Source organism: Rhinolophus ferrumequinum, chromosome 6 (assembly GCF_004115265.2).
Source record: "Rhinolophus ferrumequinum isolate MPI-CBG mRhiFer1 chromosome 6, mRhiFer1_v1.p, whole genome shotgun sequence".
NCBI lineage: Eukaryota > Metazoa > Chordata > Mammalia > Chiroptera > Rhinolophidae > Rhinolophus > Rhinolophus ferrumequinum.
In genome coordinates this window covers 51927686-51955219 of record NC_046289.1, presented here as the reverse complement: position 1 = coordinate 51955219, position 27534 = coordinate 51927686, and the positions used below count along the sequence as shown (strand labels likewise).

At 42.4% G+C, this 27534-nt stretch overlaps 1 protein-coding gene across 4 annotated transcripts in view; it reads left to right on the top strand.

Moving 5' to 3' along the window:
* Positions 1-20184: 20184 nt before the first annotated feature.
* The window catches only part of CGNL1 (cingulin like 1), a 142352-nt gene continuing 135002 nt past the window's right edge, over positions 20185-27534 (top strand). For 3 of the 4 annotated variants that reach the window (XM_033108213.1, XM_033108212.1, XM_033108209.1), the window contains exon 1: positions 20185-20274. The gene's annotated coding sequence lies outside the window, so the exon portion shown is untranslated. Of the gene's footprint in view, positions 20275-23243; positions 23287-27534 lie in introns of those variants that run through there. The other variant, XM_033108211.1, reaches the window with a different exon arrangement.

The following is a 27534-nucleotide window of genomic DNA, read 5'->3' as shown; positions in this document are numbered from 1 at the left end:
GCATCTGTGAGGTGTCATCCTCAGCCGCCTTCTCCCTGGGTCCACACTTGCTCTGTGGACCAAACCTTTGGAGCATCCCCTTAGCCCCGCCCCTGACACTGCTCTCAAACTCACTAAGTGCTGCTCGCCCAATCAGCAAGGGAGGCCTGCACCTGCAGGAGTAGCTGCAAGGCTCAGTGAGCTGAGTTTCAGCATGCTGGGGTCAGCTGGCCAGGACCAAGACCAGGGCTGATGGTCCCAGGCACCCAGCTCTCTTCTGGACCAGCATCGGCCATATGGGGACAAACTCTTAGGAGCAAGGACGTCTGGGTCACACCTGGAACATAGAAACATGCTGGAATCAGTTAAGCAAACAGATGCAACTCATTTGAAGTGACTTATTAATGGCTGCAAGGGCACTTGGGGACAGGTAGTAGGACTGCCACGCAAGATTTAAGGGGGGAAGGGTCGGGAATCTAGTCCTTGGTGCTGGCTCCTGAGCAAGGAGGGGACTCCAACTGCCACTGTGGCACCCAAAGTGGTTCCTGCTACCTACAGCTTCCCGTCACCTCCACGACAGTCGTCCACCCTGCAGGCTTCATATGGCTTCCTGCCTCAACCAGAGACATGAGCCTCAGCTGGTTAAGGGCAGCCTTAGCTGGTGTATCCTCCTCCGAGAGCAAGTCTGAGCCAGTTCCCACTGGCGCCCCTCTCTGCTGCTGGGCTGCCATAGCCGAACGAGAACTACGTCACACAGCGGCATCTCCTTCCTGAGTAAAATCCCCGTCACTGACTAATTCTTCACAACCTGAAGGAAGAAATATTCTGCTTTCAAAGGAGAGAGAAATATCCCTGCTCCCAAAAGGCTGCAAACAGCCGGCTGCTAACTAGGTATCACTTGAAATTCACAGGCACCGGTTCCCATGGCAATCCCCCAGGGCTCTATCACAGCCTGCACCTGATACAAATTGCTCTGGCAATGGGTTTCAAAAGAATCAAATACTTTAAAAACATGTTTTAAACATAGTTTTAGGCAGACATCAAGAGGTTCCTCAGCTGAAGTCATGTGATGAGAAAACCACTGGTTGGTTCAGTCCATGACTACAATTACTCTGATGTGACTGGCACTGGCTGCGAGTGGGAGGACAGTGGTAGAAAGAGGGTGAGACGGGATCCCCTATGAAGGGAGACATCCTTAGCATGATATTTGAAAGCCTTAGACCGACTTCCATGCACAGTGCTGTTTGGAGACGTTGCCAGGAACCCCAGAAGCCATAGAGACCTGGTGATTCAGTATTGGTATGTGCCCCCTACAGCCTGAGTTACACTGTGAACCCACATCTGCACTTAGCCCCTCTGTTCTGCCACCTCAGTGCTTTCTGCTGAGAAAAGTCCTCCCTCTTTCCTCTCTTTTGGGCAGTACAGGGAATGAGGGAGATTCTCCCCAAGCCCTCTTCTCCAGGAACCGGCTGCTTGGCCCGCCGAGTGGATCCTCCAGGTACACATGGCTCCTTGGAAAATTGAGCTGGGATTGCAGGACTGAGAAATGGAAAATGCAAAATGAGCCAGGACCAGCTTATGGTGCCAGAAAGAAAGGAAGTACTCAGAATGATGGGGACATGTCTGAAGATCACAGGAGCCAACTTGAAAGAGCTCTCAACCGCCAAAAGTGGGGTATTTGAGCAACAAAATAAATAATAATAAGTGGATTGTGACCTGTAGAGTAAAATAAATGTATTTTGCTAAGTGAAAGAAGCCAGATCCCCAAAGCTACATATCGCATGAATCCACTTATAGGACATTCTGAAAAAGACAGAACTACAGGGAGAGAAAACAGATCCGTGGTTGTTAAGGATAGGGGGTGTGAGGAAGGGGCAGCAAGAGGGAATTTTAGGGGGTGATGCAACTGTTTGTTTCATGACTGTGGTGGTAGATATGACTCTATACATTTGTCAAAACCCACAGAGCGGCACACCTCAAAGAGTGAATTGTACCATATATATTTTTAAAAATATAACCAGTGTATGTGCTCCTCAAATAGAACATAAACTGTTGCAAATGAACCCAATGCAGATTCATAACGTCACACTGAAAGAGGGGATGGAGAAAAGAACTAACTTAAGTACCTCTAGAAAAGAGGATTTTGACTTGAGACAGAGGCTCAAGACAAAAATGCTCAAGACAAAAAAAAAAAAGCTATACCAGTACTGTACTCCTCGTAAATTTGCTTCTCATAGGAGTATGGGTTAGCAATTCTAAAACTACTTTATGTATATACTAGGGCTGAACCAACAAGTAAGTATATTGATTCCTGGCCCTGGGCAAGGAAAATACCAGAAGAGCCTGGAACATCCTGAGGTGCCAGAAAGCAAGGAAGTACGCAAAAAAAAAAAAAAAAAAAAAAAAAAAAGATGGGAACATGTTAAAAGAGCATAGGTGCCCACCCGCAGGAGTTCCTAATGGCCAAAGCTGAACAATTTGAGTGACAAATGACAAAATAAATAATATAGCATTGGATTATAACCCACATAAGAAAATAAACATTTTTTATGAGAGTTCATACTCTCATAAACAAACAAACAAACGTATTGGTAAGAAAGGACTGCTCTTCTGTACAGAGAATTTCAATTATTTAATATATGAGGGACTTGTATAATAATAATAATAAATTAATTAATGACGGGAACATAAAATCACCATTAGATAAATATCACAGTAAAAGTTATGGCAGGCATCATACACTAATGGATGTTGAAATTATTAGCGGGCAAAATTTGAGGTGAAACAGGATATTTGCATAGTCTCAAAACAGGTCCCCCAAGATATTTATTAACTACAAAAGGAAAAATAAAGTAGAAACGTTGCCCTGGAGGAATGCAGCAAACACTACCTTAACCAAGTGATCAAGTTCGATATTACCAGTAATAAGACATAGCAACATATCCTCAATCTAATTATGAGAAAACATCAGATAAACCAAAAATGAGTCTATACAATAACTGACCAATACTATTCAAAAGTATCGCGATCATGAATGACAAGACTGAGGAACCATCACAGATTAAATGAGATTATATAGTAGTATTTATCCATAAATGTACTATGGATGAGGTACATGTTAACATTTAGGAGACTGGGATGAAGGATTATGGAAAAATCCGCCCCCCCAAGCTTTATTGAGATATAATTGACATATAACATTGTGTATACAATGTTTAGGTATACTACACAATGATTTGATACACTTATATATTATGAAATGATTACCACAAAAGGGTTACTTAACACCTCCATCAGTTCACATAATTTCCTTTTTCTTTTTGTGGTGAGACATAAAAGATCTACTATTTTATTAGCTTTCAAGTATATAATACAACATTGTTAACTAAAGTCACCACGCTGTACATTAGATCCCAAGAACTTATTTATCTAACTGGAAGTTTGTACCCTTTGACCGACATCTCCCCATTTCCCCTACCCACCAGCCCCTAGCAATCACTGTACTACTCTCTGTTTCTATGAGTTTGGCTTTTTTAAATTCCATGTATAAGTGAGATCATACAGTATTTACTATTTCTCTTTCTCTGTCTGACTTCTTTCACTTAGCATAATGCCCTCAAGGTCCATCCATGTTGTCACACATGGCAGGATTTCCTTCTTTCTCATGGCTGAATAATATTCCGTTATATATATAGGTACATATTTTCCCCCACATCTTCTTTATCCAACCATTGATGGACATTTAGATTCTTTTCATATCTTGGCAGTTGCTGCAATGAACATGGGAATGCAGACATCTCTTCAAGATCCTGATTTCATTTCCTCTGGATAAATACTCAGAAGTGGGATTGCTAGGAAATGATCGTAGTTCTATTTTTAATTTTTTGAGGAACCTCCATGCTGTTTTCCATAGTGGCTGCACCAATTTACATTCTCACCAATGGTGCACAAGGGTATCCTTTTCTCCACATCCTCACCAACACTTGTTATTTCTTGTCTTTTTGTTAACAGCCATTCTAAAAGGTGTGAAATGATATCTCATTGTGGTTTTGATTTGCATTTGCCTGATGATTACTGGTGTTAAGCATCTTTTCACGTACCTGTTGGCCATTTTTATGTCTTCTTAGAAAAAATGTCTATTCAGGTCCTTTGCCCATTTTTTAGTTGAATTGTTGCTGCTTTTTTGGGGGCTATTGAGTAGTGTGAGTTCTTTACATATTTTGGATATTAACCTCTTATCAGATAGATGGCTTGCAGATATTTTCTCCCATTCCATAGGTTGCCTTTTTATTTTGTTGATAGCTCTTTTTGCTGTACAAAAGCTTTTTAGTTTGATGTAGTCCCACTTATTGATTTTTGCCTATGTTGCTTGTGATTTTGGCGTCATATCCAAAAAACAATCATTCCCAAGACTTATGTCAAGGAGGTTTACCCCTGTTTTCTTCTAGGAGTATTACATTTAAGTCTCTAATTCATTTCAAGTTAATTTTTGTGAATGATGTAAGATAGGGGTCCAATTTCATTCTTCTGCATGTGATGATTCAGTTTTCCCCAAACTTTGTTGAAGTGACTACCCTTTCCTGCTGAGTATTCTTGCTTTTCTTGTCAAATATTAGTTGACTGTATATTTAAGAATTTATTTCTGGGCTCTCGATTCTGTTCAGTTGATCTACGTGTTTGTTTTTATGCCACTGTTTTGATTACTAAAACTTTGTAACATAGTTTGAAATCAGGAAATGTGATGTCTCCAACTTTGTTTTTCTTTCTCAGGATTGCATTGGTTATTTTGGGTCTTTTGTGTTTCCATACTAATTTTCAGATTGTTTTTTCTAGTTCTGTATAAAATGCCATTGGAATTTTGATGAAGATTGCATTGAATCTATAGGTGGCTTTGGGTAGTATACACATTTTAACAATATTTTAACAAAATTTTTTTGTATCTTTAATCTCTTTTATCGAAATTGTACAGTTTTCAGTGAACAAATCTTTTACCTCCTTGGTTAAATTTATTCCTCAGTACTTTATTCTTATTGATGCTATTATAAATGGTATTGTTTTCTTTATTTCGTTTTAGCTATTTCATTGTTAGTATATAGAAACACAACTGATTTCTGTATATTGATTTTGTATCATGAAATGACTACATTCATTGATTAGTTCTAGAGCTTTTTTGGTGGAGTCTTTATGATTTTTCTACATCTAAGACCATATCATCTACAAACAGAGATCATTTTACTTCTTCCTTTCCAATTTGGATGCCTTTTATTTCTTTTTCTTGCCTACAGCTCTGGCTAAGACTTCTAGTACTATGATGAATAGGAGAGGTGAGAGTGAACACTCTTGTTCCTTATCTTAGAAGAAAAGTTTTCAACTTTTCACTATTAAGCATGATGTTAGCTGTGGGCTCTTTACATAGACTTTTATTATGTTGAGATATATTTATTCTATACCTAATTTGTTGAACATTTTTTATCATGAAAGGATGTTGTATTTTGTCAAATACTTTTTCTGCATCTGTTGAGATGATCATATGATTTTTCTCTTTCATTCCAGGAATGTGGTGTATCACATTTATAGATTTGCGTAAGTTGAACCATCTTTTGCATCCTAGGGATAAATCCCATTTGAGCATGGTATATGATTGTTTCAATGTGGTGTTGGTTTGATAGTATTTTACAGAGAATTTTTGAACCTATATTCATCAGGGATATTGGCTTGTAGTTTACTTTTCTTGTAAGTGTCCTTATCTGGCTTTGGTATCAGACTAATTCTGGCTTTGTAAAACGCGTTTGGGAGTACTCCCTCCTCTTCAATTTTTTGGAATTGTTTGAGAAGAATTGGCATTGATCCTCCTTTAAATGTTTGGTAGAATTCAGCAGTAAAATCATCTGGCCCTGGGTTATTCTTTGTTGAGAGGTTCTTGATTATTGATTCAATCTCCTTACTGATTATTAATCTATTCAGATTTTCTATTCCTTCATGAGTCCGTCTTGGTAACTTGTATGTTTCTAGGAATTTATCTGTTGCATTGAATTTCTAGATCACGTTGGTAAGAATTGACAACTTAACAACATTGAGTCTTCTAATCCATAAACACAGAATATCTCTCCACTTATTTGGATCTTTTTTATTTCTTTCATTGGTTTTTAGTTTTCTGTATGTAGATTCCAAAGACATTTTGTTAGATTTCTATATAAGCGTTTCTTTTTTTTGGAGTGGGGGATGAGGGGCTCTAATATAAGTGGTATTGTGTTCTGATTTCAAATTCCAATTATTTATTGCTGGTTTGTAGGAAAGCAATGAACTTTTGTATATTAACCTGTATCCTCTGAACTTGTTATAATTGCTTATTTTCAGGAGTTTTGTTGTTGATTGTTTGAGATTATCTACATAGAAGAATGTCATCTGCAAACAAAGGATTTCTTTTCCTCCTTCCCAATCTGTATGTGTTTTATTTCCCTTTCTTGTCTTATTGCTCTAGGTGAGCCTTCTAGTACAATGTTGAATGAGTAGTGAAAGATCCTAGCCTTGTTCCTGATCTTAGGAAAGCGTCTAGTTTCTCACCACTAAGTATGATGTTAGCTGTAGGTTTTTTGTACATGTTCTTTATTAAGTTGAGGAAATTTCTATTTTTAGTTTGCTGAGAGTTTTTAATAATGAACAGATGTTGGATTTTGACAAGTGCTTTTTTCTTGAAGCAATTGGCATGACTATATGATTTTCTTCTTTAGCTTGTTGATGTGATTGATTAGATTAACTGATTTTTGAATGTTGAACCAGCCTTATATACCTGGAATAATTTCCACTTAGTCATAGCATATAATTTTCCTAATACAATGCTGAATTTTATTTTTTGATATTTTGTTGAGAATTTTTACATCTATACTCATAAGAGTTATTGGTCTACCATTTTCCTTTCTTATAATATCTTTATGTGGTTTTGGTATTAGGGTATGCTGGCCTCATAGAATTAATTAGGGAGTATTCTCTCTGCTTTTATTTTCTGGACCCCAATTTTAAAAATTGTTATCATTGGTATAGTCAATATTTATTTAGATCTTCAACATGTTTTTACCAATTTCTTTACTTACTATTTTCATCTGGCATTCCATTTCTTCATTGTGTGTACATATTTCTCTTAGCAAGGATCTATAAGAAGTAAAATATCTTAGTCCTTGAATGTCTGAAATGTGTTTAATTCTCCTTTGCTCTTGCATAATAGCTAATCTGGGTATAGAGTTCTCATTTAAAAATATGCTGTGATTTTCCCTCAGTCCATTCCATTAATTATTCCATTATCCTTTGCCATTTATTAGTGCCGAGGAAAAATCTATTGTCAATCTGAGTAGTCTTTTCTTTCTGGTACCTTTTCATATTTTCTCTTTATCCTTGATGTTCTCAATTAATGGGACTTTTTAAATCTAAGGACTCATGTTTTTCTTCAATGCTGGGATAGTCTCAAGCATTTAAATCTTGCATTTTCCTTATTTTCTCTGTTCTCCATTTCTGGAACTCTTACTCTTTACAATTGGAGATCTCATCTTATTTTTCATCTCTACCTCTTTAGGCTGATGTGGGTAATTGCTTCAGTTATGTTTTATAATTCATTCACTGTAGTTTTAGCTGGGTCCAAACTGCTATCTCCCTTTATTTAAAATTTTATTTAAATGATTATTTTTACTTTTCAATATTGCCAGTTACTTCTTTTCAATATCTTCCTGTTCTTGTTTCATAGCTTCCTCTTCTTAATTTTTGAATACGATCTCTTATTTTTCTCTTGAGAATTTTAAGAATGTATATTCTTAGTATATATATTTTAATTCTCTCATGATGTCACCTACATTTCCACCACTATGACTTATCTCATTGTTGGACTGTTTACTATCTTTCGTAGCACTGGACTGACTCATGTATTGTCATTTTGTCTGAGAGCTCTGCTTGCAGGAGAGTTTTCTTCACTGTTGGGTAGTTTCCTGGTTGCACATTCTTTAAATTTGATCTCCAGTTAGTGGTCTAATGTTCCTACTCTGGACAGAGACTAAATTCTGGATATTGGGTGTGAGTCAGTTACCAGTTATGTAGATACTGCTATACCATTCTCCTGCTGTGGGCAAGAAGTATATGCGTATTTCTGGGTCTAAATCTAAGCAAGCTATGTTAGTCATATTGTTGAGCAGAGAACATGATCTCCAGGCCTGGCTTCATGCCCAGGGCTCTCAGCTTAGTCTGCTACCGCCCTGAGTAAGGTGAATATGGCTCCTGTTGTCAAGCTGGCACAGAAGACTTGTCCATCAACACGTATCTGACCTTAGCTCTACATGGGTTCCCAGCAGCAGACCCTATAGCTTTCTATTCCATTTGGGGGCTTTTATCTTTCATGTATTTCTGTGTTTGTATTGGAAAGGAGTGGTTTCAGTCTGTGCTCATTCACCCATCTTGACCTGGAAGGTCTGAGTTACTTTAATAATGAAAAAAAACTGCATTCTAAAATAAACATTATGCATAAAAGAGCTGGCTCTATAGGCATGTGATATATCACAGTGATTAAACATGCAGGTTCTGGAGTCAGACAGATCTGAGTTTGAATCCTAGCCCTGCCACTTGCTGCTAGTGGTGCAATCTCAGGAAAATTACCTAATCTCTGTGTACCACTTTCCTCTTTGCACAACAGGCATATCGCCTGGGTTATCATCATGACTGAGATAATGCATAGAAAGCCCCAGCACAGTACCTGGTACATGGAAACTTCTCCACTTCCCAGGTCTTTACCGATTGAAACAGACATCAACATCAGGCAGAGGAAATCAAACTGGCATTTTTATTACTGGTGGAGATGTTGGAGAACAATAGGAATGTTAGGTAATGAATATCGTTCCAAAAAGTAATGCTTCACATCATCACTTATTCCATTTTCAACAAATTGTGTTATACTATCCAGGTCTATATACCATAAATACTCACTGAACATCATGGATAGGTTCTGTGACTTTAAGAGAAATAACATAAGGAAACCGATTGTACCATAGGCTAATTGATACAAACAAGAGGTAAGTTCTTACAGCATCTCATCAACATTATAACAAAAGGACGTTGAACAAAACAACACTATTCAAAAACTTGCTGTAATTTATTACCACATGCATTGTTGCTGCTCCTCCAATAGTTCATTTGAATAAGAAAACTTTTCAAAATATGTTGGTAACTTTTGGAGATTTCCTAAGATGAGTTTGTTGTTTGCTTGTGTGGATTTTTTTCTCCTGGCAGTGGATGCTTTGAATGGTAGGGACCTGGTGTAAGACTGGAGGATAGCACAGCTGGGTGGAGCTTGAACAAGATGCTAAATGTTATAAGTGATTTTGTGAATTCCTTTTCCTTTCTTTGCTTTTTTCCCCCACCCCACCTTCTGAATTCCTTTTCTTAACATAGTTAATTGACTTGTAAAAGTTTGTGAAGTAAGACCCGGACTCAAATTTTGTACATTACCGTGTGATTTTATTAGCCACAAAGTCTTAAATATGCACTGATGCCCATAGTTTGCATTTCCATTAGCCAGAAAACTTGTTTTTAATAAACATAAATCATCTCCTCTCTTATTTTTGCCATATATATATATGTACACACAACCACACACACACACACACACACACACACACACACACACACACACACTCAAAACCACAAACACAATGTTTTTGTGGTTCTTTCCCCCTGTGATCTGGACCCAGGGGCCCTTTACTCTTTTTTAATTGTGGTAAAATCTACAAACATAAAATGTACCATGCACACTATTTTTAAGTGTACAGTTCAGTGGCATACATTCACATTGTTGTGCAACCACCACCACCTTCCATGTCCAGAAAAATTTCACTAAAACACAATGTTTTGAAAACTATCAATTTTATTAAGTACCTCTCATTCAAATAGTGACAGCTGAAGAAAGAAATGTAGACTGGGCAACATCTACGCTCTCAGCTGCTACTTTTCAGAAGCAATAAAGTATCTCCTTTTGAAAAATTGCTTCCCACTTTATCATTCCGTGCAAATCCATAGTAATGTTGCTTTATGGAAACAAAATTTAAAACAGAAAACAAATACTTTGTCCCTGCTCATATTATAACGACAAAAGTTTGTAACAAGGCAACTATTTTATAGCCCTCCAAGCTCATTAAAACGACATTCTTCCTGTTGTGTTCTATCTTTTCGACAGGTATGTAATGAAGATAGATGGTGTGTGATCCTAAGAGCTCCCTTACTAGAGAGTGTTCTGGCCAAATTCAGTTTGTTACATTATACTGTTCTTTTTTATGTTCCTTACTATCATGCTTCTTAGCTGTCTACATAGTATCAAATGTAGGTCACTTTCCGCCCTGAAATGCTTTTTACCATTGTTAAATCCATTAAGGAAGTTATAATTATTCTGAGATGTCTGAATTTTACTGCTGACTGGATAGATCTTTTTCTGTTATTAAGTTTGAGTATTAAGGCACTAAAACATAAATTGAACCATGTTTATGGGAGTTCTTTTTCACATCTTCTATATTTTCTAAAAATTTGGTAATTCTATGAAACTATGCGTGGCCACTTGTGGGGACAGAGCCAGGAGTGCAGTTTCCAGGCTCTCGGCCTCACGTGTAAAGGTGCTCACTCGGGTAGTAAATGGCCATCAACTGTGATTAGATGGCCATCAGCTGTGGCTAGTTGGCCGTCAGCTGTAACCAGTGAGTCATTGGCCACTAATATAACTGCTATGGCTACGCTAGCAGAAAATGGGGGGCTAGCAAGAAGATGGTGGCTGGCAAGCGTGGATTGCAGTTAGGACGGCGGGTTGTGGACAGTGTGGCTCCTGCTTCCTGTGTCTCCTACCCAGCCACCAGCTAGAATATAGTGGTATGACTCCCCTATCTATGGCTCCGTGGATGTTCCTTTTGGGCCTCACCATGTCCTGCGTTCTTATGTGGGGAGTAGAACCAGAGACCCCGCATGACACTCTGCATGACACCATTGTATGAGAGCATGGTGTCCAGAGCTCCATTCTCTTTCTGAGAGCTTAAGAATGTTCTAGAATATTGTAAGATGGGGATGGAGCACCCAGGATCAGGAGAAGGGGAGTGTGCAAAAACTCTGGCATCCATGGGATCGCCTCCTGAGCAGTCCCCAGGCAAACAGCTTGGGAGGGAAGGAAGGGGGGACAGCTGGCAAGTCTGGGGGCAGGCCGACACAGAGCAACCTAGCGCCCTTGGTGCTCTCTCAATTCTCTCGCAGTGGCCCTTACATCTATTTTTTTCTCATTCCTGTTTGAATGGTTTCTTCACCACCAATATCCACCGCCTCCAACACCTCTTAGTCTCTTCTCCCCTTAGTCTAGAATAATAATTTCTAGTCCTCCAGAACAAATCCCACACTTCAACCCCACATTTCCCCAACTTTTGGTCTAAGCTTAGAGAGCTCCAACTCAAAAGGCCTTTGAAACTACCTCTCTGAGATTCCTTTCTTTCGTCACATCTCATCCTCAAGGCAACAGGGAAATAGCAGGGGATTGAAAAGGAGAGGCAGAGCTACTAAGTGCAGAAAAGGGAGACTTTGGGGGGGTTAATATTACAAAAATATTGTTCTATTGTGATGTAAAGAAGGTGGATTTTCTCTGACAGAAATAGAATAAAATCAGCTTCTCTCCTTGAGAAACTGATCTGTAGTCCTACAAGGAAAACAGTCTGAAAGCCAGGATCACCATCTCAGCTGCACATTAGAATTACCTGGAAAACTTTTAAAAGGCCAAAAACAGGATGCCTGGGCCCACCTCTGGAGATTTTGATTTAATTGGCCTGGGACTCCAAGCAAAGCTATTTTCCAAAGTTCCCCAGGTATTCAGTGTAGGACTGAAACCCTCAGGATATGAGCACAGCTGACTCCTCCCTGAGACACAGCACCTTACCTGGGCTCGCGATATTTTCAGAGGCCCACAACAATGTCTAATTTCTTTTAAAATTAGAAGGAAAAAATGAATATTTAGGCAGAAAAACATTTTACTATATAATATTAACATATTTTTCTTTATACCAATGCATTCCTAAAATATAATTTTTAATACATTTTTATGGAAGAAGGGACCCACAATGCAAATGTGCCCAGGGCCCCCCAGAAATCATCATGTAGCCCTTTATTAAAGGGACCCGTGTAAGGATATGTCTTTGAATATCCCTCAATATAATCATTTGGTTCACATTAAGATAGACTGAAATACATCTGTGATGTCTGTATCTTGTATTGGCAATAGTGATGCCTATTTTTCCCTTTATTATGTCTGTCCATTACAGATGGTTCAGGGTGGTCTCTGCTCAGTTGAAATGAGTTGCCTATAAATTTTGCTGTTGCCAATGAGAGCCCAGGAGGCATTTTGAGTGTCTAGTCTTCTATCCAAACCTCCAGATCAGAGCTGCTGATCTGGTCCCTGTGGTTTCAGACACACCAGATTGGAGGCCTCCAAGAAAAAGCAGCATTGGCCCTGAGGAGAGAGAGAGAGGGAGGTCTCCACTAACGTGGGGCTCTCTGTCCGGGCTATGCCGGCCTGTGATGCCCAGCTCTTGCCTGGCTCCTCCTGTGGGCAGAGCTTCACTAAGGCTGAGTTGCATAAATCTCTCCTGCCCCTTTTCCTTCCTTCCAAACCCACATCCGAGGTTTAAAAGTCATCTTCGCCATGTTGGCACAAACTCCGGAATTCTCATGGCAAGAGAAAGGCCTAGGGACATGAATCTCCATGTCTTTGAATTTCATGTAGGGCACTCAGGGCTGGGAAGCACTGAGATGAGGGAAGAGAGGCTTGAGGTGAATTATCTCTACATGCCTTTCAGTTTGCCGTCCTCTGCTGCTTCAGCAGAGCTCTGTTTCCGACGGACCCAGGAGCAGTGGAGGCTGCTCCCCCTCATATTTATTAAGAATTTGGTCTTGGACAAGTTGTATGGTTTTTCTGAGCCTCAACTCCCTCCTCTATAAAATGGGGATAAGAACATCCAACCTCTCTGGGTTGCTCTGAAATTTAAAATGTTGAATGTGAAATTCCTTAAATTGCTCAGGAAATCCATGTTCCTGCTATAATTACTGCCTCTTTGACCACAGGGCTGTGGTCAGAAGGAATCACCAGTCTGTGGACTTTAACTAGCTCTTGAGTAGGCCGACTCACAAGCCCTAAGGTGGCTCCTCAGACTTAAGTTCTAGAAAAATGTATCCACTTCTGCAAGATAAACTAAATTCTACTTTTCATTATTTCAGGCGTAATCATCAAATTGTCCCAGCGTGCTACGTTTGCTTTAGACATATCCAAGAAAAATGTGTTCTGGAAGGAGCAATCCTTCATTAGAGAGCTTTAGCAGTCCTAAATGAACAAAAATGCAGCATGTAGAAACATTTGATCTGTGTTTCAGGTCTCCTCCATTGCTCAGTTGGTCCGAATATAGTCTAAGAATATGGCCTTCAAGATGTCTTAGATCATTTATGACCAAATAATTCAACCCCCCAAAATGGTTAATTAATTTGCTACAGAGAAAATGTAGGCCACAGAGTCAAAATTTAAATTTTGTAAAAAGGTTTCATTTTTAATCTTGGAATTTGAGCTATCCTGACTTTGGCCACAGATGGTAGAAAAGGCCAGATTTTATATCCTGGAGTTGTCTCCACATAACTACGGACACTTTTGGGATAATATTTAACAAATACATCTTCATTGAACTAGTATCATTTTGTGGTTTGGAGATGACCACGGAGACAGGGATTGTAAACTTGTCCTGTTTCTTGATAATTACTCGGCTGATTGGCTGAGCTTTGTTGTTTCTACTCTTGTTCTTCAGCCTCCAGGCAAGCAGGTAGGCAAGCTTCTAGAAAGTCCATCCCTGCTTGGGTCCAGCTGATGCATCAAATGTGCATGAAAGTTTTTTGACTATGCTGGATCCCTCCAAAGTTGCTCTTTATTGTCTCTTGATTTTTCAATCTGTCGTGCAAGTTGAAACACCTGAGGGAAAAGTCTGTGGTCCCATTATAGTAAATCCTGGATAGAGTTCGTCTCAAGCCTTGTTGGCTCCCGCCCCTCCCCCCGAGAAACTTTATTCCTCTTTCAACATTTTCACCTGTATGATAGTGATGTCCTACCTTTAGAGCAAATAAAAAATGCAGTGACAGTTTCTCTTCCTGTCTCCCACAGAATAAGACTGTGGTAATGGTACACTTAGTTTCATTACTTTCCTCCACACTACACACAAACATGTGTTTTTCCAAAGACTACTTTGAACCTTTAAATAGTAATTATGCTCCACCTCTTCCCATGGGGTGCATGATTATCAACTCCCTTTACAGACCCTGGGATGCAGGTCACAGAGAGATTGGGTTACTAGTCCAAAGCCATGGGAAAGTCTTCATTAGAATTCAGATGGGCTGGGACATTACTTGGCCTGGCCATAAGACAGGAGCTCAGAACTCGTTCTCAGTGGCATTTTCCGATGGGTGATGGTTTGTTCATTCATTCATCCATCACTTACCGAACTCCTGCTCTGTGAATAGGGATGCAAGGAGGGAACTGGCCCTCTCCTTGCAGGAAAGGAGCTCATCATGTGTGTAAAGGGCCACATTACAAATAAAGATGTGCTGTGATAAAACACGGCAAAGGAAATGGAGGACAGAGGATTTCCTACAAGGGGAGAGACTTGAGCTAAATCTTTAAAAATTAGAGCAAGACGGAAGGATATTCTCGATGAAGGAGCCTTGAGAGCAGTCCTGGGGTGCGGGGGCTGCAGTGGGCAGGGGCGTGGCCCCCAGTAGAATTCTCTGGCAATCTGGGGTAGACCATGCAGGACTTTCCACACTTTGCCAAGGGGTTGGATTTTTTTCTGTAGGCAGAAGGAAGACCTAGCAAGTTGGCTTGCCCAAGCGACTCCAGAACTTCAAAGAGAAACTTAACCTAATTGTTGTCTGTATTAAGTCCCTTTCCCTAGCACTTGTATGAGTGAACATATTGAAAAGTGAATAGTATAAGATAGAAATTCTCAACATCGTGTGGCAAGTGAGGATGGTCTAAAAAGGAGATGGGCACCCAGGGAATAGCTTCCCCTCTGCCCCAGCTTAGAGCCAGGCCTTGTCAGAGAGGGCACATTGGGTCTCACTGGATGGCAGAGAAGGTGCTGTGGTACCAGACCCATGGAACTTGCTAGAAGTCTGACCTCTGGGGTTCTGGGGTAAGCTGTTCAAGGGGAGGAGGTGTCTTGCCAGAGTTGCTCCACTATGAAACAGCTAGGGAGTTAGGGGTGGAGAGGGGATAGTGCCAGGAGAAGTTGCCAGCTGCAATTCATTGTAGGAGGCAGGGCCTGGAGGGGCCATGGGCCCTGTGAGAGCCTGGGCAGTAAACAAGTTGTAGATGCCAGGACAGTTCTATGCAAACTCTGCATCACTTAGTGCGGCTGAGACAGCTTCCCATGTCAGGTGAGCACTTTGGCCCCAGGGAGCTCTCTCAGCATGGACGCTGGGTGGGGAGTATCACCACCCCTGCCCCCCTCACCCCCCAGGGGCAGTCCTTACTGAAGCCTTGGAAAAGTACTTCAGTCAGTTACCTACAGGTTGTCAATTCTGGGGAGCACTCAGCGGCTTCTCAAGAGGCCCCATTGTACACAGAACCGGTCTCAATAGCACGCGTTAATCCCTAATCTTGTCTCACTCTTCCTGTTCCCTTACTTCTGCTTCTAGGGATCCCCAACTAAATACACCACTTGCCCCAAGCCCTGTCTCAGGCTCTGCTTTCAGGGCAAACCAAGCTAAGGCAGCCTCTTTCGAAGGCTCCAACCAAATGACCCCCTCCAGGTGACCTTGCCAACCCCATGTTTCTTCCCACCCACAGCTTCTCCACGTCAATCAAATAAACCGCCGTAGTGTTTTCTGCTTCGTTCATTTCCTCCTGTTTCCTGTCTTGTGTTTCGGATCACACCTTCCGTGAATGCCCTCCCACTCTCTTTTTGTTACCCACGTTCACTACATCCACAGTGCAAGCCGCAGGAAGTATTCCATGATGCTGCTTCCCTTATGTGGCCCTTCCGGTGTTCTGCATCCTACGACTTCTACGTCATTTACATCCCAGCATTTCTCGGAATACTTCTGCATCATGTATTCCATGAGACACAAAATTTGGTGGAAAAAAATATGATTTTTCTCGACTCTTCCTCCTAAACATTTCTCTTCTGGCAAGTTGCTGCAATTGAAATAATAATGACAATAATAATAATAATCTGTTTCCACAGGTTCAATAACAATACCCAAGGGAGCAAGACTACATCGAATAAAAATAAAGGAGGGAGCTTTCTTTTCCGCCGGGCCACCGACGTGGCAAGTCCTCGCGGCGGCATCCGCCATGTGACCCATGCGGCCCCTGCGGCAGCGCCTGTGGGCCCCTGTCGCCGGGCTTTTCAAGGTGCCACAGAGCCTATGAGTTGAAGATGAATGAAGGTTGTCATGAATGTTTTCCAAGAACTTAAGATGACTGAACTGCTAGGAGCACAACTGTGTGTCACAAGGTAGCGGCAGATGAATGTTCAAGTCCTTAGCTGTGATTTAAAAAGTCACTGCCTCAGAGGTGGCACGTAACATTTTGGAAAGAAAAATGAATTGGTCAAGAAGGCATGAATTTGCACAAATGATGAAAATATTTTATTAAACATTGATCACAAATTATGTAGAAAATAACATGTTTGAATACTTTCAAAAAAAAATAAAAATAAAAATAAAGGAGGGAGATTTGCCTGGGGGGAAATGTTTACTTTAGATTGCGGTTGAAGCAGCTTGATTGAGCACGAATCTTGACAATAGCAGCGTCAAAGCAATTTCTCTGATAAACTAATCTCTACCCTGCCTCTCTCCTTGCCCCCAATAGCTCCCCTTATTTTTGTTATCAGCAACATATCTGCCTGGAAGTGTGGGCAATTGCTGATTAAATGTATTTTTAGACGGTTAACAAATATTTGCCAAGGGCATACTTTCTATAGCCCCTTGTGTAAGGGTCCGTGGGTGAAGTAGAGGAGGGACATTGAGTACCAGCCGGCTCTTCCTGCCGGGTCTCGTGCACCCTTCTCCTTCGGCTGGTGCCCTCCACTTTCTCAGTCCTCACTGAGGGCGCTTCACTCTCCTACCTTGGCACCTGGTCCAGCCCTTACTCTCCTTCACTCTCGACCTGGATGCTGCCCACATCTGGCCCTCCACATCCCAACCCTCACTCTCTGCTCCCTGCAGGGGCATTTCTACTGAAAAGTGCCATCATTACCGCACACTCCATGGAAACTTCAGCAACTCTCATAACAAGTAATCCCTATATCTGGAGCTCCAAGCCACCAACCTGGAAACCTCAGCTGTGTCTTTACCCGCTCTACTCCCTCATGCACACAGCTAGTCCTCAAGTCTTAGGGATATTCTTTGGAAATTTCTTTTGTCTCCATGCCTCCCTGGGGCAATTCCTCTTCATCACTTTGCTGGTTCCTGGGCTGTAGGTTTCTGTCATCCTAAGTCTCCAGGGCCATTTAAATCCCCTCTGTAGGATGCAGGTTCCATCCCATCCATTTTGAGGTGTCCAAGTACTACTATTTGATTAACTTGAGCCCCTCACTTGGGTATTAGGTGCTTTTTCCACCATCTGTCCCAACCCCCCTTTCTAGCATGCATCCCATGACTCCCTCCAGGCAGCCTACCTTCAGGAATGCTAGACCATCCTCTGAACTCTGTTCCCACACCCATCCACCCTAAATGTACTCCTGGACTCACCAGCACCTACAGCCAATGTTTCTAGAATAGCTCAACCCCACTTCCTACAAAAAGACTCCTTTGACTATTATTGCCTCCGTTGGATTCTTAAGTAGCGTCCCCCACCCCTGCCCTCTCACCCCCCATTACTATTACTTTTAAACATTTATTTAATTGAGGTATAATCGACATGTCACATTAGTTTCAGGTATACAACATAATGATTTGATATTTGCACATATTGTAAATGATCACCACAATAAATCCAGTTAGCATCAAGTTACAAAGGTATTTTTGTTTCTTGTGATGAGAATTTTTAAGATCTACTCTCTTAGCAACTTTCAAATATGCAATACAGTATTATTAACTATAGTCACCATGCTGTACATTATATCCCCATGACTTAGTTTTAAACTGTCAATTTGTAGCTTTTGCCCCCGTCACCCGTTTCTCCCACCCCCATGACAGGTAGTCACGTCCTAGGCCTGCAGCTTCCTTGACAAGATCAATGTTTACCTTAAGTGAGCCTATTGTCTTTCTTTACATCTAAGATAATATACTTGGAATGTCAGAGTAATGCCCTTTTCCAGATCCTCCGCGCACACGCACTGCACCAGAGCACAAGACCACAGAACCCCTCATGGCTATCTTGTTCCCGAATACCGTCTCTATGTGCTATAAATGTTAACTATTTGGTCGGTGCCCACCAATGTAAAAGAAGTACATGTCTTTCCGTTTTATTTTGTATTGAATCCCAGAGATTTCTTCGGCTTTGCCTTTCTCCTGCCCCCTTAATCTACCATCAGTGGATTTCATGCAATCCTCTTTACGTCTTCTCCTTTTATTCTAATGTATAAAATAAGCCACAAACCTACCATTCTCTGGGGCATTTTCTCAAATTGTTGAGATTTTGATTGCATAGCTTGGCGATCGTAAGTGATGCTGCAGTGAACATGGCGGGGGTGTACACAAATATTTTGTTTCTGAGTTAGTGTTTTGTTTTCTCTGGATAAATAACCAGAAGTGGGAATGCTGGATCGTATGGTAATTCTATTTTTAATTTTTTGAGGAACCTCCATACTGTTTTCCATAACAGCTGCACCAGTTTACATGCTCACCAATAGTGCACAAGGGTTCCCCTTTCTCCACATCCTCACCAACACTTGTTATTTCTTGTCTTTTTGTTAATAGCCAGTCTAAAAGGTGTGAAGTGATATCTCATTGTGGTTTTGATGTGCATTTCCCTGATGATTACTGATGTTGAGCATCTTTTCACGTACCTGTTGGCTGTTTTTATGTTTTCTTAGGAAAAATGGTCATTTTGGTCCGTTTCCCATTTTTTAATTGGACTGTTTTGTTTTGTTTTTTGACGTAGAGTTGTCTGAGTTCTTTATATAATTTGTATATTAATCCCTTATCAGATATATGATTTGTAAATATTTTCTCCCTTTCACTATTACTTTGTTATTTTAAATTATTGAAGTTTCAAATGACTATTTCACTCCCTATGTCAGCAAACATTTACTTACTAGGTACAGGCTGTGTGAGATTTTCAAGTTTTTTTTCAGGCAATCTTTACAACTTGGTGGACTAGGTATCCTGCTCCGCATTTCACAGAGGAAGATGTTTTTGGTCAAGTCCTAACAACGATTCAGCAGCAGCCTGCAGTTTCCCTTGGAATGGACCTAAACCAGATACATACCAAGAATCTGGCTTCTAATCCCAGCCTCTACTACCATCAGCTGTGTGGCTTTAGGACCCTCACGCCCTGTCTTCCTGACAGGCACAGACTCTTACCTATTACCCTGAGACTGTAAGTGATGACCATAATCTTATATTCACCAGTGCTTAGACATAGTAGGTGCTCAATAAATATTTGTAGATGTGATCGTGGTAGAAGAGAAGTTATAGCTTAAGTTTCTGACTAGTTGAGGAGAAAAATGCTGCTCTGAATGGTAAGGCCAAAACCGGGCTCAGAGGCTTTAGTAGGAGAGGGAGGGGTTTCGGGGGTTGAAATAGGAAAGGCTTCCTGGAGACGGGGAATTTGGGGAATTTGGAAGGGCCGAGGCTTGGAGAAAAATACCCAGTGATGGTGGGGGTGGGAGGACATTCCGATGTGGGGAAGGGTGAGGACAAAGCGGTGCAGGAGAGGAGTGTGAGGCCTGAGAAGGGGGAAGAGGGGCTGGCGAGGGTCGGGTGAGCCAGAGTAGGGGTGGTGAATGGGTGCCTGGGGAACCGTGTCCCGAGGGTGGGGGGCGGCGTGAGGGCATGTGGCAGCGAAGGGGGGGCCAGGCGAGTGGCAGAGGTGGGGGGGCGGCCGGCCCGAGAGAGGGCGTCGGGGCGAGGGGCTATCCCAGTTTGGGCCAGGTCAGGAGGCCGCTCACTCGAGTGTCGCCCCGCGGCTCGGCCCCCGCCCCGCCTCCCCGGGGGCGTGGCCCTGGCTGGCCCGGCCTCCAGGCAGCGCCGCGGCCCCTGCTCTCAGCTGGGCTCAGCTGGCTGCGGCGGGAGCAGGACCCGGAGGCGGCTGCAGCGGCGGTAAGTGAGCCGAGTCCTGGAGCGGGGCCGGGTGTGTGCGGCGACCCGGGGGCCGAGATGTCGCCGAGGGCGGCGGGACCGGGAGGGGCTCGGGCTCCGCCAGGTGCGCAGCGCTCAGCTGGCGCGTCCGCCCTCTGGGCACCGTTCAGCGCCCGCCCGCCAGGCGCGCGGGTGCTCCGGCTGGAAGGTGCGCTCCTGGCGCCGGCCCGCCGCGTCCTACCGGGAAGACTTGAAGAACATATGGTGGGGGCTGCGGGGGCACTCGCCGCGGGTCAGGGGTGGGATGAGGATCTCCAGGTCTTCCCTTTGGTGCAAAGGGATTGGCTGCCTTCGCACACCAACTTTAACCCTCGGGCTGGAGTGACAGCTCGGACGGAGCCACGGTTCCTCCGGGACCCACACGGAGCACCTCAGTCGTTGTCCTACCCAGTTTTACTTAATTTCTCAGCGTGCTTGTCCAGACCATCCCTTGAAAAGGGATGCCTCTTGTGGCTGCCTGTCTCACCCTGGCCTTCCTGGTGCAGGCAGGTCGTCCCCGAACGCCCCCCGCCTCATTTCTAGCACGTATCCTAGCTTTCCAAGGGACTTTTCCAAGTTGCATCACTGTTTGGCCTCTAGACAGGTGCTTGGCTGTCCTGTTGGTGTTAGTTACACAGGATTTGAAAAAACTTTGTATATTTACTGTGTGTGTACCTCCTCATCCCGACACCCCAAGTAAGCAGCACCTTTCCAACGCTACTCACAACAAGCTGTTCAAACACGTTAGGAATTGTTCTGGGGCATTGGTTCTGGAACTTGGCTGGGCATCTAGAGAGTTTTAAAAAATACTAATGCCCAGGTCCCACCTATAGGGGTCCTGATTCATGTGGGCTGGCGTGCAGCCTGGGCAATGGAATCTTGAAAAGCCGAGTGATTCTAATGTGCCGCCGCATTTGAGAACCTCTGCTTTGGGGTTTGCTCCCATAGCCACTTTGTGAACTACTAGGGAAGATACAGAACTCATCTCAGAAACTCTGTGAACCTTTTTTCTTCAGAGTTGCTCACTGGAAACACAGCCCTGATCAGGCTGTCCTGACTCTGCCTTCCGTAATCCACCTCTCCATCTGTAAAGCCTGGTGGTTGGTGCTTTCCAACCCGAGACTGCAGATGGTGCTTTTTTCCTGCAGTTTTCTTTGTTTCTACCTCTGAGTTTACAGTAAATAATGCCTGGGCACTTTCTGCCAAGGAGGTGGGAGTGCAGGAATTGAAGCCATGAAGTCCTTGCAAGAGTCAAGGTTATTATACGCAGTTGTCCTACTCGGGGAAAACCAAGTGATAGTTGGACTTGTCCTATTTCGAAAGGATTTCAGATTGAAAAGAGGAAAGATACTTTAGGACTCTATCAGTTTTTGGAGACCCTCTGCCACAGACAATAATTTTGCATAAATGGGGAAGTCTCCTTCAAAAAAGCAAGCTAAGAAGATTCTTAAGGTTTTGTGGTTGATATTGTGTTAATGCCTGTGCATTTGTGGAATAAGCTTATTCCTGATGTGTAATTAAGCCCAGCAGATGTAATACAGTGCATATTTCTTGTTGATAGAATAATATTTGAGTTAGGGAATTAGTGCTCTACAGTAAGTAGCATGGATCATCTGAGGTGAGACTTTAGCCACTTGTCAAATGATGTTAAAAATGATAGGGAAATAGGACTAAGGAAAAACTGCATATAGTATATATATATATGTATATATATGCATACTCTCTCTCTCTATATATATATATATACATATATATATACTGAATTTGATCATATTTTATTAAGAAAGTGTGTTTTCAGTGCCTGTGTTATTATTGTGACAAGTTTTCTGGAATCTTGGTTGATTTACTGTTGTACCTAAGTATGATGTTTGTATTAGATTCCCATCTGAATGTTGCTACCTGGTCACAGACCTGTGGATTTGATTTTTCTTGGGTGCTGTTCCTCTATATTGCATTTTTATTAGTAGTAGGGTGACATACTTCCAAGAGAATGCCCTCTCGCCATGGAGGAATGTTTGTTCATTTCTAGCTTCTAACATGAATCAAAAGAACACTCATTTTAAAAAATAAAAAATTGTGGCGTTTTGCCCTAGTTGGTTTTTCTATTTTTTTCCACCTTCCACTACTGTGCCCTGCTCCTATTGCTGTATTCAATTGCTGGAAGTAGGGCCACTGCAGGAACCGTCTTAATTGTGTTGGCTTGAGAATGGAGGTTACGTGGGGTGCATGGTCTCATAGGGAATCCTCAACCTTTGGGGAACTAGACCATATGGAAAGTGTTTTCCTACTGTTGGTTTTTTTTCGTTTGTTTTGTTTTGTTTTTTTTTTGGACCAGGCTAACAAAATGAAGCCATATTATTGAATGGTTTGTTAACTTGCTAATCTCGTCTCCATTTGGGGGAAAATGTTCATTTTAGGATGCTATTGAACTCTTGGTGTCCAAAAAGTTGCACTCAAACAAGGGATGGTTACACTGTGAATATAATAGTACATTTGGAAAGAAAGAAATGGAAGGAAGGAAGGAAGAAAAAGAGTATGTACATATGGACATAAAAATATTTATTGGAACATTTCTCACTTCAGGGTAGCAGCTCTAATATTCTAACGTGATTAGAAGAAAGTAAGTGAAGAAAAATAAGAAGAGTTAGTGAGGGTTTTCTTTGTTTAGAGAAAGGGTGATCTTTGATTTGTGTTAAGAATAGACGGCACGATTGGCTTCCTTTTTTTTTTTTTTTTTGTTCCTTCAAGTAGGGACAGTTAATTTGCTTGTACCAATGGGGTAAGGGATTGTTAAAGAAATTTACTGGCCTCCTTAATTCTCTTTCCCCCTGAAACCCATTTATTTAAGAGACGCTATTGACCTTTTTAAAAAACACAACTGATCTTGTGTTTTTCCTTTCTTTTCCTCCTCTGATCCAGGCACTAAAGGGCAGTGACATGGCTGAGAGGTTGGCATCACAGGAGAAAGCAAAGTTCAAGGGGAATTGAAATTGGGTAATTTTCCCTCAATGACAAAGCGCTTACTTTATACTGTCATGTGACATTGCTGTTATCAAGAAACAAGTTATGACACAAAAACCCTGAAACGGGAAAAGAAAAAACAGAAGGATTTGATGGGAATAACACCAAGGTTGACTGGCTTTCATGTAGGGGAAGCCTGTTGGAGTTTTCAGTCAAATGCCCCAGTTCAACCCCGCTTTAACTTCCTTCCTCATGCGCTATCCTCCACCTGCCAAACCACTCTCCCTGGGAGAGTGCTTCATCTCAAATTCACATCAATGTTTCTGTTTTTCAATTTCTTTATTCACTCAGTCAATTCTTAGAAAGCCCCCACTCCAGGCAAAGCTCTGTATTCCTCACTGGGTTCTTGGTTAACAGGATGCAGTCCCTGACTTACGGAGCTTGCAGGTGGTAGAGATGTAAACCATGGGTTACGTAAGTTGGGAATTCTCAGAATCATGATGAGCAGAGAGAACAGTGGAGGGAGCCGGGGACCACCTGGGAGAGCCTCACCTGGATAGATACCTCCTCAATTCGTTGGCACAAGGAAAGCTATACTCCAGTTTAAAGTAGAATTCATTTTATTAGGTCCGTATACCATGTTTTAAATGACTGATTGCAGATCCTTTTCTGACAGAGGAGAGGGAAGGGTGTGTGCACAGATCATGCAGAGAAGTGGAGAATGAAGAAAGAGGGGGCCGGATTCAGGAAGATACACATTGATCCAGGAGTGTGTACTTACCCAAGTTGTGCAAGCATTTTACCCGAGGCTGGGAAGCCAATGGGGAATGTGGCTGGATCCATTTTTGGCATGTTGGTAACTGGCAAAAGAAGCTTGGTAGTGGCTACTTCTGCAACTGAGCTGGGAGGAGAGTACAAAGCACCACCTTAAAGCAGCAGCAATTGCTGTACTTTTAGAGCAGGTGGCTTGGTTTTATCTATGACTCCAGCCAGTGTGAGGACATCCAATTCTTTATCATACGGTTGTGACTTTAATTCAGGTTTCCTTGGACAGACTAAACACTGGATTTCACACTCTTTTTCCCTGGGGAAGGCGGTTGCTGACCCATAGGACTAATAACCCCAGGGTTATGAGTAGTTACCATTTGTTTATTGACGGCCTTCCCAGTGCCAACTAATGTGCTTAGCATTTGTCCTCCATTCTCTGAATCTGTATGTTCCTGAGAGGCAGGTGGCAGTGGCCTTACTTTGATGAGGAAACTGAGGCCCAAAGAGGAGCTGGATCTTGTAGCAGCTCACAGGGCCCAGAAGAAGTGGCAGTGTTGAGGGCTGAGAGTGCTTGGGGCTGTCGGAATACAAAGCTAAGTTCTTCCCACTGCTGCTTGCTCCTCTTGAACAGAGTGGATTAAGAAAGTGCATTTTCCGTGCCTTGGTTTTTCAACATCACAGGCTCCTTAGGTCTAGATTGACTTACTGTTTTTCTCTACTAGATGATGTGTAATAGCCGACTGAAGATCACTGCAGGCTTGTCATCCCAAGGGAAATTTTTATGAAATCCTACTTTTCTTTTTTTAATGGAAGGGGTAGATTCAGCTTTTCAGAAAGGCTCTGAAGGCACCTCAAGTCCTAAGTTAGAGTGACATTGTCTCCACATTTCTTCAAAGCTCTGCTAACCTCCGAATTTCTGTAGATAATTGGTTGTTGGGTACGTGATTAAAAACAAAATTCACTGTTGAACATTGTGTAGCAAAACGAAGCTGTGCACGTTCCAATTCCTATTTATGTGGTGCTTGCGACCAAAACAAAACTGTTCTGCATTGTAATTACCTCAAGCTCTTAAAATTACAGGTAGGCAGGGCTTAGAGGCAGAACGGAGCTATAATAGTAAAGGTGGGTTTCAGGCAGCGTTACTGGATGTGTGCTTGATACCACAATAGGCTGTCGCGCAATCATTCAACCCGAGAAGGATCAGCTCCCGTGAACATTTTCAGGGGACTCAGTGCAGGGTCATCAGGAGTTAAGAGTGTTTGGGATGGAGTTTGTCAGGAACCTTGTCCATTTCTCCCAGCATCTTTGTTTATAGGGTAGAGTTTATTCCCAGTCACCCAATCACAGGGATCTCTGCTTGCCTTCAGGCTGTTGCTTTGTAGTTTTTTTCTTAGGTCTATAAAGGCCCTTTATTATTAGTAATCTTTCAGTGTCGCTTATCTCTTTGCTAGAGGATTGAGGCAAGATGACCAAGATTTTCTAGTTTTGGATCCAATAATTCCCTTGGTTTTCACTTCTGACTGCCCCTGGCTTTCTATCCTTGTATTTTATTGCATTTGAAATAGGCACTTGATTTTCCCTGAAAATGTGTAGTCCATTCAGGTAGTAGGACCCTACTATGACCATGACGCCCCCCCCACCCCCACCCCCAGGGATCCTGGGATCCCGTGACGGCAATGGTGTTAGTCCTGTTTTCCAGGTGAGGGTCTGGTAAGGTTCAGAGTCCATACTAAGTGGGAGTTTGGGGATTCCAGCTGAGTTTCAGACTCTAAATAGCTGCCATCTTTTGATTTTATTATAAAGGGAAAAGAAATGGCCCAGTTTTCAAAGTTACGAAGAGGTTCTAATATATCCTATGAATGAATCTATATCTTTGATCTTCATTGTAGCTGTATTGATAGCTTAAAGAAAAAAAAAGATTTGATTCTTCACCATTTTTGCCTATGAGATTTTCATTCTCCTTATTAGAAACAGTGACTTTCTCAGAATTACACAGCAGCAGCTGAAAAGTTGATTAGCCTCTCTCTTGCCCTAATCAAATATCAAAAACCTGGAAAGTTTACTGAGAGTGGTGATTACAGTGAAAGCTTTAGGAGCTGGAGAGGAACTGATAGAGAAAGAATGAAGGGAGAGATAAGAGACAGAATAGTTTGCAAAGGGACCATAGGGTGGAGTTTACCAAACTTAAGATTTCTTTTACTTGTGAGTTTCAGGTTTGGGGCTTAGGCACCTTTGTTCCAGATGTAGCCAGACCAGCTCAGTCCTAATTGTGCCGCTTGGGCCACCTGTAAGCTTCTTTCTTTCTTTCTTTTCTTTTCTTTCTTTCTTTTCTTTTCTTTTCTTTTCTTTTCTTTTCTCTTCTCTTCTCTTCTCTTCTCTTCTCTTCTCTTCTCTTCTCTTCTCTTCTCTCTCTTTTCTTTCTCTCTCTTTCTCTCTTTTTTCTGAGGACGTGTGGGTATAGGGTGGGAGAGAGGGAGAGAGGAAGGAGGGGCAAGTGGGGGGGGGGTGTTGGATTAGAGCCACTGGTTGCCTGGTTCTTCACACTGGTCTGCTCAGGGCATGACCACCTGGCACTACAGTTCTGGGTCCCTGCAGTGAGTCCCACTCAGCTGGGTGGGGTACAGAAGAGAGAAAGGGTTGCAAATGCTCTTAGAACACATACCTGTAGCCCTGTCTGAGAACTTTTAACACAGCAACTCTGTGAGATAGGCACTGTTTTAGAGGTGAGGGGAACAAGGCCATGAGAAAATGGGTAACTTGTCAAAGTTGTGCAGCTACCGAGTGGTAAGATCCAGGGTTCAAAACTCGTCTGGTCCTGAGCTGTGTTATTAACAACCTAGATGGCCTCTCTAGACCCAGAGCGCTGGTGGCTGCACTGGCTCTTCATTCATTCCTTCAATTCACCTACTCATTCCTTTCTTCAACACATTGTTGACTGCTTGTCTACGCCTTTATCTCAGCAGTTAGAACACCATCAGTGCCCTTGGTCATAGGTCTGAACCCCCACCAACCCATAAACCTATAAAGAGGATGGATTTCTCCACTGACCTTGTATCCCTGTGTCTAGCAGAAAATAAGTGCTCAATAAAGTTTTGTGGACGGAAGGATGGAAGTCAGCCAGCCTTTTGAAACTTGACACCCTTGTATTTCCTCTATCTGTCTCTGGCAGCCACAGTGATTTCTAAACAGAAAAACAGACGAGTGCTGAGAAGGGTGAGAGTGTGGGGGGCAATGTTTCACAAAAATAATCAGAGTGGGGTGGACCGGTGGCTCCATTGGTTAGCTCTGGGCAACAGGGTTGTGGATTTGATTCCCATGTGGGCCAGTGAGCTGTGCCCTCCACAACTAGAATGAAGACAACGAACTGCTACTGAGCTCCCGGGCTGCCGGATGGCTCAGTTAGTTGGAGCGCTTGCTCTCAACCACAAGGTTGCGGGGTTGGACTCCCACAAGGGATGGTGGGCTGCGCCTCCTGCAACTAAGGTTGAAAGGACAACAACTTGACTTGGAGCA